Source organism: Podarcis liolepis, assembly GCF_965112155.1.
Source record: "Podarcis liolepis genome assembly, chromosome: 2".
NCBI classification, from domain to species: Eukaryota; Metazoa; Chordata; class Lepidosauria; order Squamata; family Lacertidae; genus Podarcis; species Podarcis liolepis.
In genome coordinates, this window is record NC_139555.1 from 63,090,125 (window position 1) to 63,102,415 (window position 12,291).

General features: G+C 45.7%; 1 long non-coding RNA gene across 1 annotated transcript; it reads right to left on the bottom strand.

Annotated features, from left to right (window-relative positions):
- Positions 1-1,216: 1,216 nt before the first annotated feature.
- Positions 1,217-5,869, bottom strand: LOC310699923. The gene is made up of 3 exons (XR_014522308.1): positions 5,656-5,869; positions 2,869-2,944; positions 1,217-1,973 (listed from the first exon to the last, which is right to left on the bottom strand). It is a non-coding gene; the product is annotated as an uncharacterized lncRNA (long non-coding RNA).
- Positions 5,870-12,291: the final 6,422 nt, after the last annotated feature.

The following is a 12,291-nucleotide window of genomic DNA, read 5'->3' on the forward strand; positions in this document are numbered from 1 at the left end:
ATGTGTAGAAACGAGCTCACAGTACAAAGGTAACATTCACACTTATTGCTCTGCCCACTTTTGCGTGTGGCCTTTGGATCTCTGCTCAGAGGAGAATGTGTTTTTTGGGCTGAAATATGTCCCCCATGCCTGCAGTACATAAAGGCCCTTTTCCAGATGAAGTGCTGGAGGGGGCAATTGAGGACCAGGCTTCTTAAGTGGCGGTGCTCTGCATGTGGAATGTTCACCCCAGGGAGACTTGATTGGTGCCGATTCGTCTTTTCTGCTGCAATGGCTTATTATGTTGATTTTATTGTGTAATCTTAATCAGATGCAGGCTCCACTAAGTTCAATAGGACTTAGTCCCCCAGCTAAGTGGCTGTGGGTTTGCGGGCTTGATGTCTTCTCCACAGTGGCGTAGCGTGGGGGGTGCAGGGGGGCCCGGCCGCACCGGGCGCAACATCTGGGGGTTAGGGTTAGGGGGCGCAAATCCACGGGTTAGGGGGCGCAAATCCACGGGTTAGGGGGCGCAAATTACTTGCCTTGCCCCGGGTGCTGACAACCCATGCTACGCCACTGCTTCTCCATTGTTAGCTCTCCATATGGGTATACCTGTATTTAGCAATGATTCTGTAGGATAAACTTCGTTGGGCTCATCATGTTGTTTGGATGCCTGATTATCATCTTCCAAAACAACTACTCTATTCCGAACTTAAATATGGAAAGTGTACTGCTGGTGGTCAACATAAGAGGTTTAAAGACTCTCTCAAGGCAAATCTAGAAAAATGTAGTATAAACACCAACAACTGGGAAGCACTGGCCTGCAAGCGCTCCAATTGGAGAACAACCATTGCCAAAGGTGTCATGGGCTTTGAAGACACTCAAACTCAGGACGCAAGGGAGAAATGTGCTAAGAGGAAGGCATGTTTGGCAAACCCTCACCATGATCAACTCCCGCCTGGAAACCTATGTCCCCACTGTGGAAGGGTGTGTGGATCCAGAATTGGCCTCCACAGTCACTTATGGAGTCACTGTTAAAACCATGTTTATGGAAGACAGGTAGGTAGCTGTGTTGGTCTGCCATAGTTGGGGGGGGAATTCCTTCCAGTAGCACCTTAGAGACCAACTAAGTTTGTTATTGGTATGAGCTTTCATGTGAATGCACACTACAATCTTACTCGGCAATGAGTGATCACCAAAGAAGAAGAAGACAACCTATATTTAACAGTGGGTGGACAGATATAGGGCCAGCTCTATTTTTATGCAGGGTGGGGTGGCTGCCTCAGGAGGAAGATGCTGGGGACAGAGAGCAGTGGTGAGGTACTGGGGAAGAGAGCTGTCTGTACCATGCACCTTGCCCCTCACCACCTAAGCTAGACATCTTGTCAGCCAAATGTTGGTGATGCCCTGGATGGCTGGAACATTTGCTTTGAATATTAGGATGTGTTTTGTCCCTATGAATATTCCTCTTCATTCTGTCCCTCCACATGTGTGAATATGAATCTATAACACACATCTTTCCATGTTAATTGTGGGTAAGAACTGTTCTGTTGCAATGTTATGATTATTTTCCCCAAAGTTAGCTGACTTGAGCGTCCAATCACATGCACTAATACGCCGACAGATGTATCAAAGATGTGCCACAGAGTGCTTTGTTGAATTTCCAAAAACATAGAGGCTGTGTACACACTCCTGTTTACCTGGCATCCAGTGCTCTCCCATCACCTGTTTGGGAAGTGGTGTACGTACAAATTCAGCCACAATACGTATCTATCCTGTTCTTTCCTGGAAATACTGCATTCTGGCACATTTCTCCCCAAACCTGCTTCAATCCAAATTGAGAAAAAGATGCACTTTATGCTGGCAATGTGTACACATCCCTGGTGTTAAAAGATCCAGGGAATGACATTCAAAAACAAATTCCTCACATCTCATGCCATTCAGTGTAACGTTCAAAGAGGTTTCTGTCTTCTGTAGGCTTTGAAACAAATCACCTATATGAGAGAGAGAGAGAGAGAGAGAGAGAGAGTCCTGAGCCAAACTTCACTCACTTAGACACATAAAAACCATGCATGAAATGTAGCCTCCACATGGGAAGCACATGTGTCTAGGCTCCATATGTTTTCTCAGTAAGGAGAAACCAGGGGAGTCCCTGAGGTTTTGCCTTGCAGCTGTTCAGCTATTCTATATGGTCACAGAAAGTGTTCCCCCACCCCTGGTCTCTCTCTCTCTCTCCCCCCCCCCCCAAATCTTAAAACTTTAGTGGAACTCCTAGGATGGCATTTGTAATACAGTTCCTCATATTTCAATGCACGCTGCCTCAGGCCTCCCATTAACAAGTCAGACCTTGAGCGGAACACAAGCCTCCAATTTCTCGGCAATCAGGATTCAAAAAAATGTGAACTGACCCAAAGGGCAAATGGAGGAGGAGGAGGAGGGCTGGGAGCAGATCTTCAGCTGTTTCTTGTTACTGGACATCATTTCTTTTAGGAATGAGCCTTTCCATCCTCTACTCCTCCTGCTCATGTTAGCTCTTGCATCTGGTTTATTGCATTAAAAAAGAAAAAAATGAAATACCTTTGCATGAACATTTTTTGGTGTTAGTTCAAACAATTACATTTAAAGGGAAATGCATTTTGTGTGTGTTTTCTGGACATTTTATTGCAGTATCTGGCATTTCTGCTGTTTTTCTGGTACTCTCTTCAAAGGGAAAATGAAAGCCTAAAATGAAAAGTATGTGTTTATGCAAGAAATTTCCTCTGCTCTCTGCCTAGAAAACTCCACTGCAGATGGTCAAATGCCTAGCAAAGAATTTCTAGTTGTATAGGACCAGTTAGCTAAGACCATGGTAGTCTCCAACCTAGATGGTTTTTGAACTTCATATCCTACCAGCAACTCCTTATGCATAACAACTTTCAATCTTTTCTCCTTCCAGCTCTCTGTTGCATCCCTTCCTCTTGGAGATCTAGGTGAAGAACATGGAAGGTATAGAGCCTAAAGGTCATAATGCAAGCATTAAGTAGGGAGTTTTCCTAGAAAATGCATGTAAGCATGTTCTTTCTTTCTTTCTTTCTTTCTTTCTTTCTTTCTTTCTTTCTTTCTTTCTTTCTTTCTTTCTTTCTTTCTTTCTTTCTTCACCTCTCTCCTCCCCCCAATATGCACGCTGGGTTGTATTAAACTACCTTGTACTTAGAGTAGATCTATTGAAATGAAAGGCCATGACTAACTTAGGTCATGGGTCTACTCATTGGTCAACCCACCATATACAACTCTCTGGAACATACAGATTCCTGCATAGATGGTCATGAGCATTATTTCCCAGACTTGTGCATATATACAATGCACACCACAACACAACACTGGCACACGCTAGCACACAAGCAAACATGTACTCTCTCCCTCCCTCTCCGATACTCTGGCATAAGTCCACCTTCAACAGAAAGTAGTAGTTGTGGAGGCGGAAAGGAACTTTGATTCCTTTCTGCCAGGCAGCCAAAAACAGCATGGGAAATGGAATATCCACCCCCCCCTTCTCTACCTACCCGCAGCCTAAGTTGCTTCCTTCCTTGAAGCTTATTGCCTTAGGAAAGCACTAATCAGTTGCTGAGACAACCAAATCCTACAGGACCATAGAAGGCCTGACAAATTTATAGTGAGATGTACTTTGGTAGGATCATGCCAAGTTCATCAGCTGCTGGGACGAGCTCTGCAGTTCAGTGGGCTCCAGCTCAACAGCTCTGAAGCCCACCCAGCTTCTTCTACGTTGGCTGTAGCCACATTTGTACAGCTCCCACACCCCTCTCCAAAGGAATCTATTGATTTGACACGTTCCCATTGTGCTTTCAAGGGCATGCCTTAGACACAGACCATAGAGACGAGTTGTGGATCAGGTTTGGGGCAAGATGGGCCTAATTCGCAAGGCCTGGTAGAGACAGCAAGACAGATTTGTCCTCTATATCCTTGTCATACTCTGTTCTTCATACAGATAAACTTAACAGATCAATCTTAACTGATTCATTTAGGGTTTGTGCCAGAATCAGAATAAACAAAAATGACTATGTAGTCATGCCAGACATCTGTAGTTTATATCACTCAGAATTTTTGTAACCAATCTGCCTAGCCACCCACGTGCCCATTAATGTATCTTGCTTCTAAGATGTTGCAGGAATACAAATCTTTATATAGTTCTAATCTATGAATAGTCGACTGTGGATTTCCAATCCTTGCTGTATGCGGCTCTCACAACATCAGACACATGCTTGTTTTTATATTTTGTTTCGTAGGGCCATGCCATGTGATCAACTAATACAGAGTCTAAATGCATTTTTGCTGTGCCCTCTGGTCTGTATTACTAGTACTTGGATGGATGAGCCTGGTGGGCCTGACCTAAGTCACCTGTTCCTATCTGGGTCCTAAGTACATCACCAGGGTAGACCTAAGGGACAAGGCGTGTGTTTGCAATTGTCCATAGAAGACATTGCTGGACCAGGAAAGGCTGGTAACATGCACTGTTTGCTTCAAGGCCGGATTCCTGCCATGAACTCACTGTGGGGCCCAGAAAGTGCAGGAGCTGCAGCCCAGTTGCTGACAGGAGTGAGACCAGGGGCAAAACAAGGGTTTCTTTCACCCAGGTCAAAGACCCAGTGGCGTAGCGTGGGTTGTCAGCACCCGGGGCAAGGCAAGTAATTTGTGCCCCCTAACCCGTGGATTTGCGCCCCCTAACCCATGGATTTGCGCCCCCTAACCCTAACCCCCAGATGTTGCGCCCGGTGCGGCCGGCCCCCCCTGCACCCCCCACGCTACGCCACTGTTGGCACCTCCCCATGCGTATTTGCATCCACACACACACAGAGACTGGGAGCCTCAATGGCACCTTTCTGGAGGCTTCATCCAGGGAAAAAACCCCCAGCTAGCCCACCCATAGCTATGGCACTGCACTGTGGGGTGGGTCATTGAAGACACAAAAGGCTTATAATAGCTCGGTTTGTTTGATAATGGGAGCTGTCAGCCAGGCAGAATATGATGGTGGCCTGGAGGGGGAGGTTGCCGAGGTAACAGAGGGAGTGATGTCCCCAAAGGAAAAAAGGTGTCCTTTTAAACTGAGGTTTTGAGCAAAGGTTTTTGGGGCGGAGAAAGGAGGTGCCAGAATGCCATGTGTGCTGGACCAAGAGATCAGGTGACGTGGCTGGCAGCCGCTTTGGACCCAAGCTTGCAGAAGCTATGAGAGGAGCAATGAGAGACACGCTTGAGGTGTAAAGTTCTGCACTGCCTCCATCAAAGCTCAGGTTGTATGTGCAAAATACAGTAAAATATATTGCTCAAAGACACTTGCTTCCGCTGTGCCTCCTTCCAAACGAACACAAACCTTGGTTAAGTGCCATGACCCCTGGAATCTTGCTACCACTGTAACAATATCTTTGCCTGTGACCTTCACTTCTCCATCTCCAGCCCCCTCAGTCATTTGAAAGTCTCTTGCTCCATCTGTCCCTTGCTTTCCCTGATGCCTGGACCAGAAACCTCAATCATTTGCCTTGTAGAGCAAATGGCAGTTTCAAGGGTGGACCAACTTGGATCGGGAGACTGGCGTGGGGAAAGGGTTAATACGTGTGCACACATATACAGACATGCACACACATCTCCATGAAGTTCAGCCCTGCCCCCCATGATTAAACTTACCATTTTTGAAGACTGTGGAGGACGCAACCCATGATCTCCACTGCCCCATCCAGCTGCAATCTAGCAACCCTCTTCTCAACACTGTCTCAAGGCCTGCTCATCAATTCCTCCTTTTCCAAGGCTGAGAGACATGTGGCGGTGCGTCCATTGCAAAATGCACATTTCTTTCTGACATGGTGGAGATTAATGTGCTTCCTTTCACTCCAAAGGGCTGCTCTGCTTTGCTGAATTGAGGAAGTCTGTCATTTATAAAAAACATGAGGTTAATGTCAGGGCAGTTTGTTAGACAGCAGGGGTGAGCCCAGACGGCACATAGGCAGGGGACATCAATTAAGAAATGGGGGGGTGGGGGGATTGTTCAATGGCATAGTCCTGCTCAATGAAATGAACAAAAAGAGCTTTCTTTCTGGTACTACCCAAGGGAAGCTGCGTTGGTTCAACAAGGGGTAGGGAAAGCCATGATTTGCGTCAGAGAGGCTGCAAGGCAAATTTCTCAGAAGAACTCTGGGAATGAATGGGAGCCTTACTTGGAATTTGCTTTTTCTCCAGACAGTGCGAAAATCTATGCTGCCCTCAGAGGAGCTGGTTTGGTATCTATCAATTCCATTCTGCGCAATCAGCTTGTTGCACAATCAATGCACATTTGTTTTCCTTTTATATGCTCTTTTACTGCTTCTGATCCTTGCTTGATTGGCATTTATGTGGCTGTGATGGGATTTCTGAGGGGGAAACAGAGTTCTGATACAAACATTTTCCATTTTGTTTTGTTTTTTAAGATGACAATGGTGCTATTCCAGAAGAGTGTCTTGTGCCTGGAGGGTTACATTCCTTCCCCAAAACAGTGCCCAACCAATTACATGAACTTTCTTGTTCTGTTTTTAAAATGTATTTATTGGAAGCTCTGTACTTCTCTCCTAAACACAGAGTGTGTGTTTTTAAAAACGAAACCAATAGCACCCCACCCCTATGCACTCCTGCAGTAAAGCAAAGTCCCCCACTTCCCCATGTATTACATGCTGACAGAATTTTGCAGTGTTCATATTTTGCACAAAGAGCAGGATGTGACTGGGCCTCCCTTAGACTTATCAGGCTCAAAAGGCCTCAAAACACTAGAGACTTCTGCAGTCGGTATATTCCCTGTAGCATTTTAAACAGCAAGCGCCGAACTGAATTATCTGACATAATAACTTCACAGCGTAATCCTCAGGTGAAAGTCTTCTCAGGGAAGTGAAGGTGTGGTCTGTTCCCGGTTGTTCAACTTCAGAAACTAGCCGGCTTGTTATGCAAAAGTACCTCACTGATGCAATTCAGCGTGCACAATCTTTTCCCTCATGCAGATTGCACCATGCTGCTATTCTGATGTTAACAGCACTCTGCAGAACCCAGTGCCAGCCATTAAGATTTCAAAACTAGGAGCTGGGAGAAACCTCTGGGAGAAACGTAAGCAGAGGAGCCTGAGCAGAGAAAACACTGCTACGGCAGTAGCCAGGGATGTGGGCGTTCAAAAGACTGGTGAGCCAGCAAGGCATCTACTGCAGGAAGTGGCACCGTGAAAATCTAGATGTCTGCTTTATGTTGTGGTGCCAAAGAAAAACACTGCAATGGTGTGGGCCCCCAATGTAGATTCTCCCCAGCAGAGCACAGATGAATGAATACAGGTGTGCTGGAAGCCCATGGTGTGCAAAGAGAGGCAGAGAATGGAGGGATGGTGCTGGGGAGGCAGGCCAGGCCTAGCAGAAGCAGCCTTCAAGAAAGAAGAGAGAAATTCAGTATTCAGTCAGCATTCCGCCCCCCCCCACCCCCAACCTACCTATTTGCACTTCCTGAAACAATAAGCAAACTTACCTTTTGGAATTCGCATTTCTCTGAATGTTGCGATTCACTTCTCCAACCAAACGATGCGTACACAAATGGATATACAAGGTGATAGTGGGCATAGAAATATATGTATTAGTGAAAATAACATACAAATATGTATTCTGTTGGGGGAAATGCTTACAAATTGTGTATATTTGGGACCATTGCATACAAAAATGCTGGATTTATGGTTGGAAAATGAGAAATGGAGAGAAACCAAAACTGACGGAATTAACCCTCCCTGCCTAGACCCAATGGATATTTGGTTACAGTAAGACTTCCTCACTTATGACTTCCTAGCTTACATTTGTGCAACACAGTCCTATACAGTGGTACCTCGGGTTAAAAACTTAATTCGTTCTGGAGGTCCGTTCTTAACCTGAAACTGTTCTTAACCTGAGGTACCACTTTAGCTAATGGGGCCTCCCGCTGCCGCCACACAGTTTCTGTTTTCATCCTGAAGCAAAGTTCTTAACCTGAGGTACTATTTCTGGGTTAGCAGAGTCTGCAACCTGAAGCACCTGTAACCTGAAGCATCTGTAACCCGACGTACCACTGTATATGTCTCCCTAGTACAGATGCTAGAGGAATCTGTTGGAAATGGACTATCAAGTAGATTCTTCCCATCCTCAACTCAACCCTTATCACAGCATAGACTCTTGGTATAAATGGTTTTTGACTTAGTTCTCTACAATATAAGAGGGTTTTTTATTTCAATATTCACACATTATGAGTAAATAAGTACATAAATTGCTTTGTAATGTGTGTTATTTAAGACTCTTTGTTGTTTGTGCTGAGAAAGGATCAAGGGGCTACCCCTCTGGGAATTCGTTAACTTTGATAGGAAAACACACAGAGATGGTAACCAATTTGTAAATATATGGTGATGCAAGCCCATTGTGTGCTATGAGATATGTGAAATAAATAAAGGCATATTTCCACATCAGCAGCTGAAAAGATGGAAGAAAGTCTTGGGCAAAGTAAATCAATTGCAGTGGTTTAGAAAACACCAGATTAAAGAGCCAATGGGTGACAGATGAAGCCACATTTGCACATCCCTACTTAGAAGAAAAACCTTCTGAATTTAAAGGGACTTACTCCCCAACAAAAGTGTATTGGATTGCCTTATCTACTACACCACACCAGTTCTTCAAAAATCACAGATTTGCACACGCAGACACACAGACACAAATCTGGCTTTGTCAGAGATGGAACACCTAGCCTTGCTTCCTTCATTAACTTCTGTGTGGACGAGAAAGAAAGAGTAAGAAATGGTCCACTACCACTACAAAGCCAGTCCTGAACAGTTCAACCCCCACATAATGTGCCGCTGTTCTATATTTCTGTGTCAGACAGAAGTGGCTCACTCTAGAAATATGCGAGCCCTGATGTGACAAAGCAGCTGGCTGATTAGAAGCAGTTAGTATTCTTCACAATGCCAACAAAATATTTTATCAAGATTTCCCCCCTGCCCCCCACTGCAGACTATTTTCCTTTAATGCAAACATGAAATGGTCTGTGAGATAAGAAGTCCATTTATACAAGTTCACACTGTAGCAGCCAAAACAGTGCCAGGGGAACAGAAACCGCTCCCCTCCCCTGCCCCCCCTGATCTCCCCAATCAGCTGGCCAGCAGGCACACACCCCACCGTTTCCTCACATTCTGCCTCTGTTCTCACAGTTCCCACTACAAACTTTGGCTGCCCAGACTCTTCCTGCCTGCTCTGGAGACTTCCACTAATGCAGACAAAGCCAAGGGCTGTGAGGCTGGGGTAGAGATAAGGTGAAGAGAATTCACAAGCGGCTTGGAAATGCCTCTGCTCCACCCTGGTGTAGTGAGACACTCTTTGCTGTAGCTAAGCCCATGTCTGTCAATAGTCGCCTTTGGCAGCTCCAAAGAAGGAAATCCTGCTGACAACTTTCCTAGACAATCACATCCATTGCCAAGTGCGCTTATGGTTGGGAGGTTTATCTTAATGGCTGCTAACCAATCTTTGCCTCTCTGTAACATAAATCATCTGCAGAACCTTTACCTCTGTTTTGCTACTTTTATTATATAATATAGAAGGAGCAAACCCAGACATGAAGATTTCCAGTATAAGAAAAGCTGGATGCTGGAGCAGACAACCTAAGAAAGTTATAGAGGTTCCTTTGTTATTTTCTTAAAGAAAAGCCTGGATGGTGGTTGCATATAATTAGTGGTGATGGCATATAATTAGTTATATTGATTCATACTAGGAAAGCATAGCACTTGAGAGGCGTTTAGATGTTGCTGCATTACAGTCTATTCACCCTTGAAAACAGGTGTGATGAGTTAGATGGGGTTCATATGTGAAATTAAAAGTGGTGTTCTGAATGTGTGCACTAACTTTTAATCCCAGTAGCTCAGCTTTCAAGGGGCATACACATTGTGATGTGTTTTATATATTTCTTGGGTCTTTTTGAAAATTGGTGCATCGCAGGTAAAGGTAAAAGACTCCTGGATGGTTAAGTCCAGCAGAAATCAACTATGGGGTGCAGCACTCATCTCCGTTTTCAGGCCAAGGGAGCTGGCATTTGGCTGCAGACAGCTTTCCGGGTCATGGCGAAGCTGCTTCTGGCAAACCAGAGCAGCGCACCGGAACCCCATTTACCTTCCTGCCAGAGTGGTACCTATTTATCTACTTGCACTTTGAAGTGCTTTCGAACTGCTAGGTTGGCAGGAGCAGGAACCAAGCAACGGGAGCTCACCACGTCGCGGGGATTCGAACCGCCAACCTTCTGATCAGCAAGCCCTAGTCTCTGTGGTTTAGACCACAGCACCACCTGTGTCCCACTAAGTAGGGCATACTTCTACTCAAAGGAACGGTGTGCTGAACATGTGAACCACATTTCATTCTAATACCTCAGTACCTAGGCCAGTTGTAGCATTACCAACAAACTGACAAGCAGTGCAACAAGCAAGCTCACAAATGGAACGCTTAACAGGTGAGTTAAACGATAGGCCTCATTTCTGTTGGTCAATGATGAGTACCCCGCTAGTGCCCTGCCCTGCTTTCCACTCCCTTTTAGGATGCTTAAAGCAGATCACAGGATCATAAAAGGACTGGAAACATTTCCCAGAAAACTAGTAACATTTATTAAAACCTCTGAGCAGTGATTTTGAAAAACCCCAAAACGTGACATACAGCCAATAAAAAAACACCAATTATCTTTAAAATCCTGCTGGAACAAGAAAGCTCCTGCCCTCTTCCTGAAATCCTGTAATGTTAGGTGAGCCAGACCAAGAATGCCCTTGAGAGGCAGTTCCCTGGCTGAGGTGCCTCAGCTGAGAAAACTCCTGCTCTTCCGTGTTCTCACAGACTTCATCAGCTGATGTAATCTGAAGCAGATCTCTTTGAGGTATGCTGGGACAAGGCCATTGTAGGAAACTGGTAACCTGCATCTTGAATTGGGTCTGGGAACTTACATGCAGCCATGTTGCATATTATGTTTACATTATATGCTATCTTTGCCTTTCTCTTGTCATTTGGCTACAGCCAGGGCCGTCTTAAGCTTATCCGGCACTGTGGTGCAAAGATCCCTCCGGCACCCCCCCCCCGGGCAACTCCAAAACAAAGGAGAGGTGTATGGAAAATGTCCTCTGCCTCCCCCACCGCCCCGATCCCCAGCGTGGCAGCGGCGATCAAGCAGGAAAACGTGCTGGTGGACATGCTTTTCGGTGTCGGGGCGCCCGAGAAGGCAGCCCAGAAAAGCAGCCCAGGAAGGCTGTGCACCACCTTTTGCCAGGATCAGGAGGAAGACAACGACCGGGAGCAGGGCCGTCTTTAGCAGATGCAGAGGCTTGGGAGGGAAGCTGCACACAGCTTCCATCCTAAGCCTCTGTGGGGATCGCTCTCCTCCTGCGGAGGCTTGGGAAGGAAGCTGCACAGCCATATAATTGGCAGGGTGCAGCTGGCGGGCGTGCAGGGAAAGGGGAGGCTGCCAGCAAAGCCATGCAGCTCCCCCACTCGCGAGGGTGCCCCTGAGAGGCCGGCGCCCTGGCGCAGTGAATCACTAACACCAATGGGAAAGACGGCTCTGGGCACAGCGTTTTGCACTAACTGCATTTTTAAAGACATTTTCAAGGGTAGCCCCAAGAAGGATGCATTGCAATAGCCAATCTAATGGATTCCATAAATATGCATGATAGATACTAGGTCTTTGAAGAAGGAATAGCTAGTTTGTCAGCTATAACTGGAGCTGGCGAGTTGTCTATTTCATTTTATTTTGTCTTCTTCTTAAAAAAAGGGGGTGGGGTGGAGTGGGGTGGGAAATCCAGTTAGGATAAATTGAAATCCAGTTCAAATTTCACATTATCTGAGGTCTCATGTTATCCACAATGATAATCACATCCATATTGCCCAGATGCAAATTCAGTGTGTTTGATCTATCTTCTCTCTAATTACCATATGACATAATCTAGAACCCAATCAGCTGCTTCTGAGTTTGAAGGAAAAGAAAAACAGAATTGGATGCTACCTAAAAAAATGCTAATAACCCCAGTCATTAAGAGATTATCATTTCCAGTTGTTCAACTCCCATCAACTCCAGAAAGCATGGCCAATGTGTTATGTGGGCTAGGTCTGATGGGAATTCGATTCAAAAACATCTGGAGGGCACCAGTTTGGGGAAGACAGACATGAATATTAAATGGGATTGAGCCTGCAGTAATTTGCAGGCATAATCACAAGCTGGTGAATACACAGCAGCACCCTGGGTGTCCCTCAGATTTAGGAAGGTTCAAAATAACCTACGACA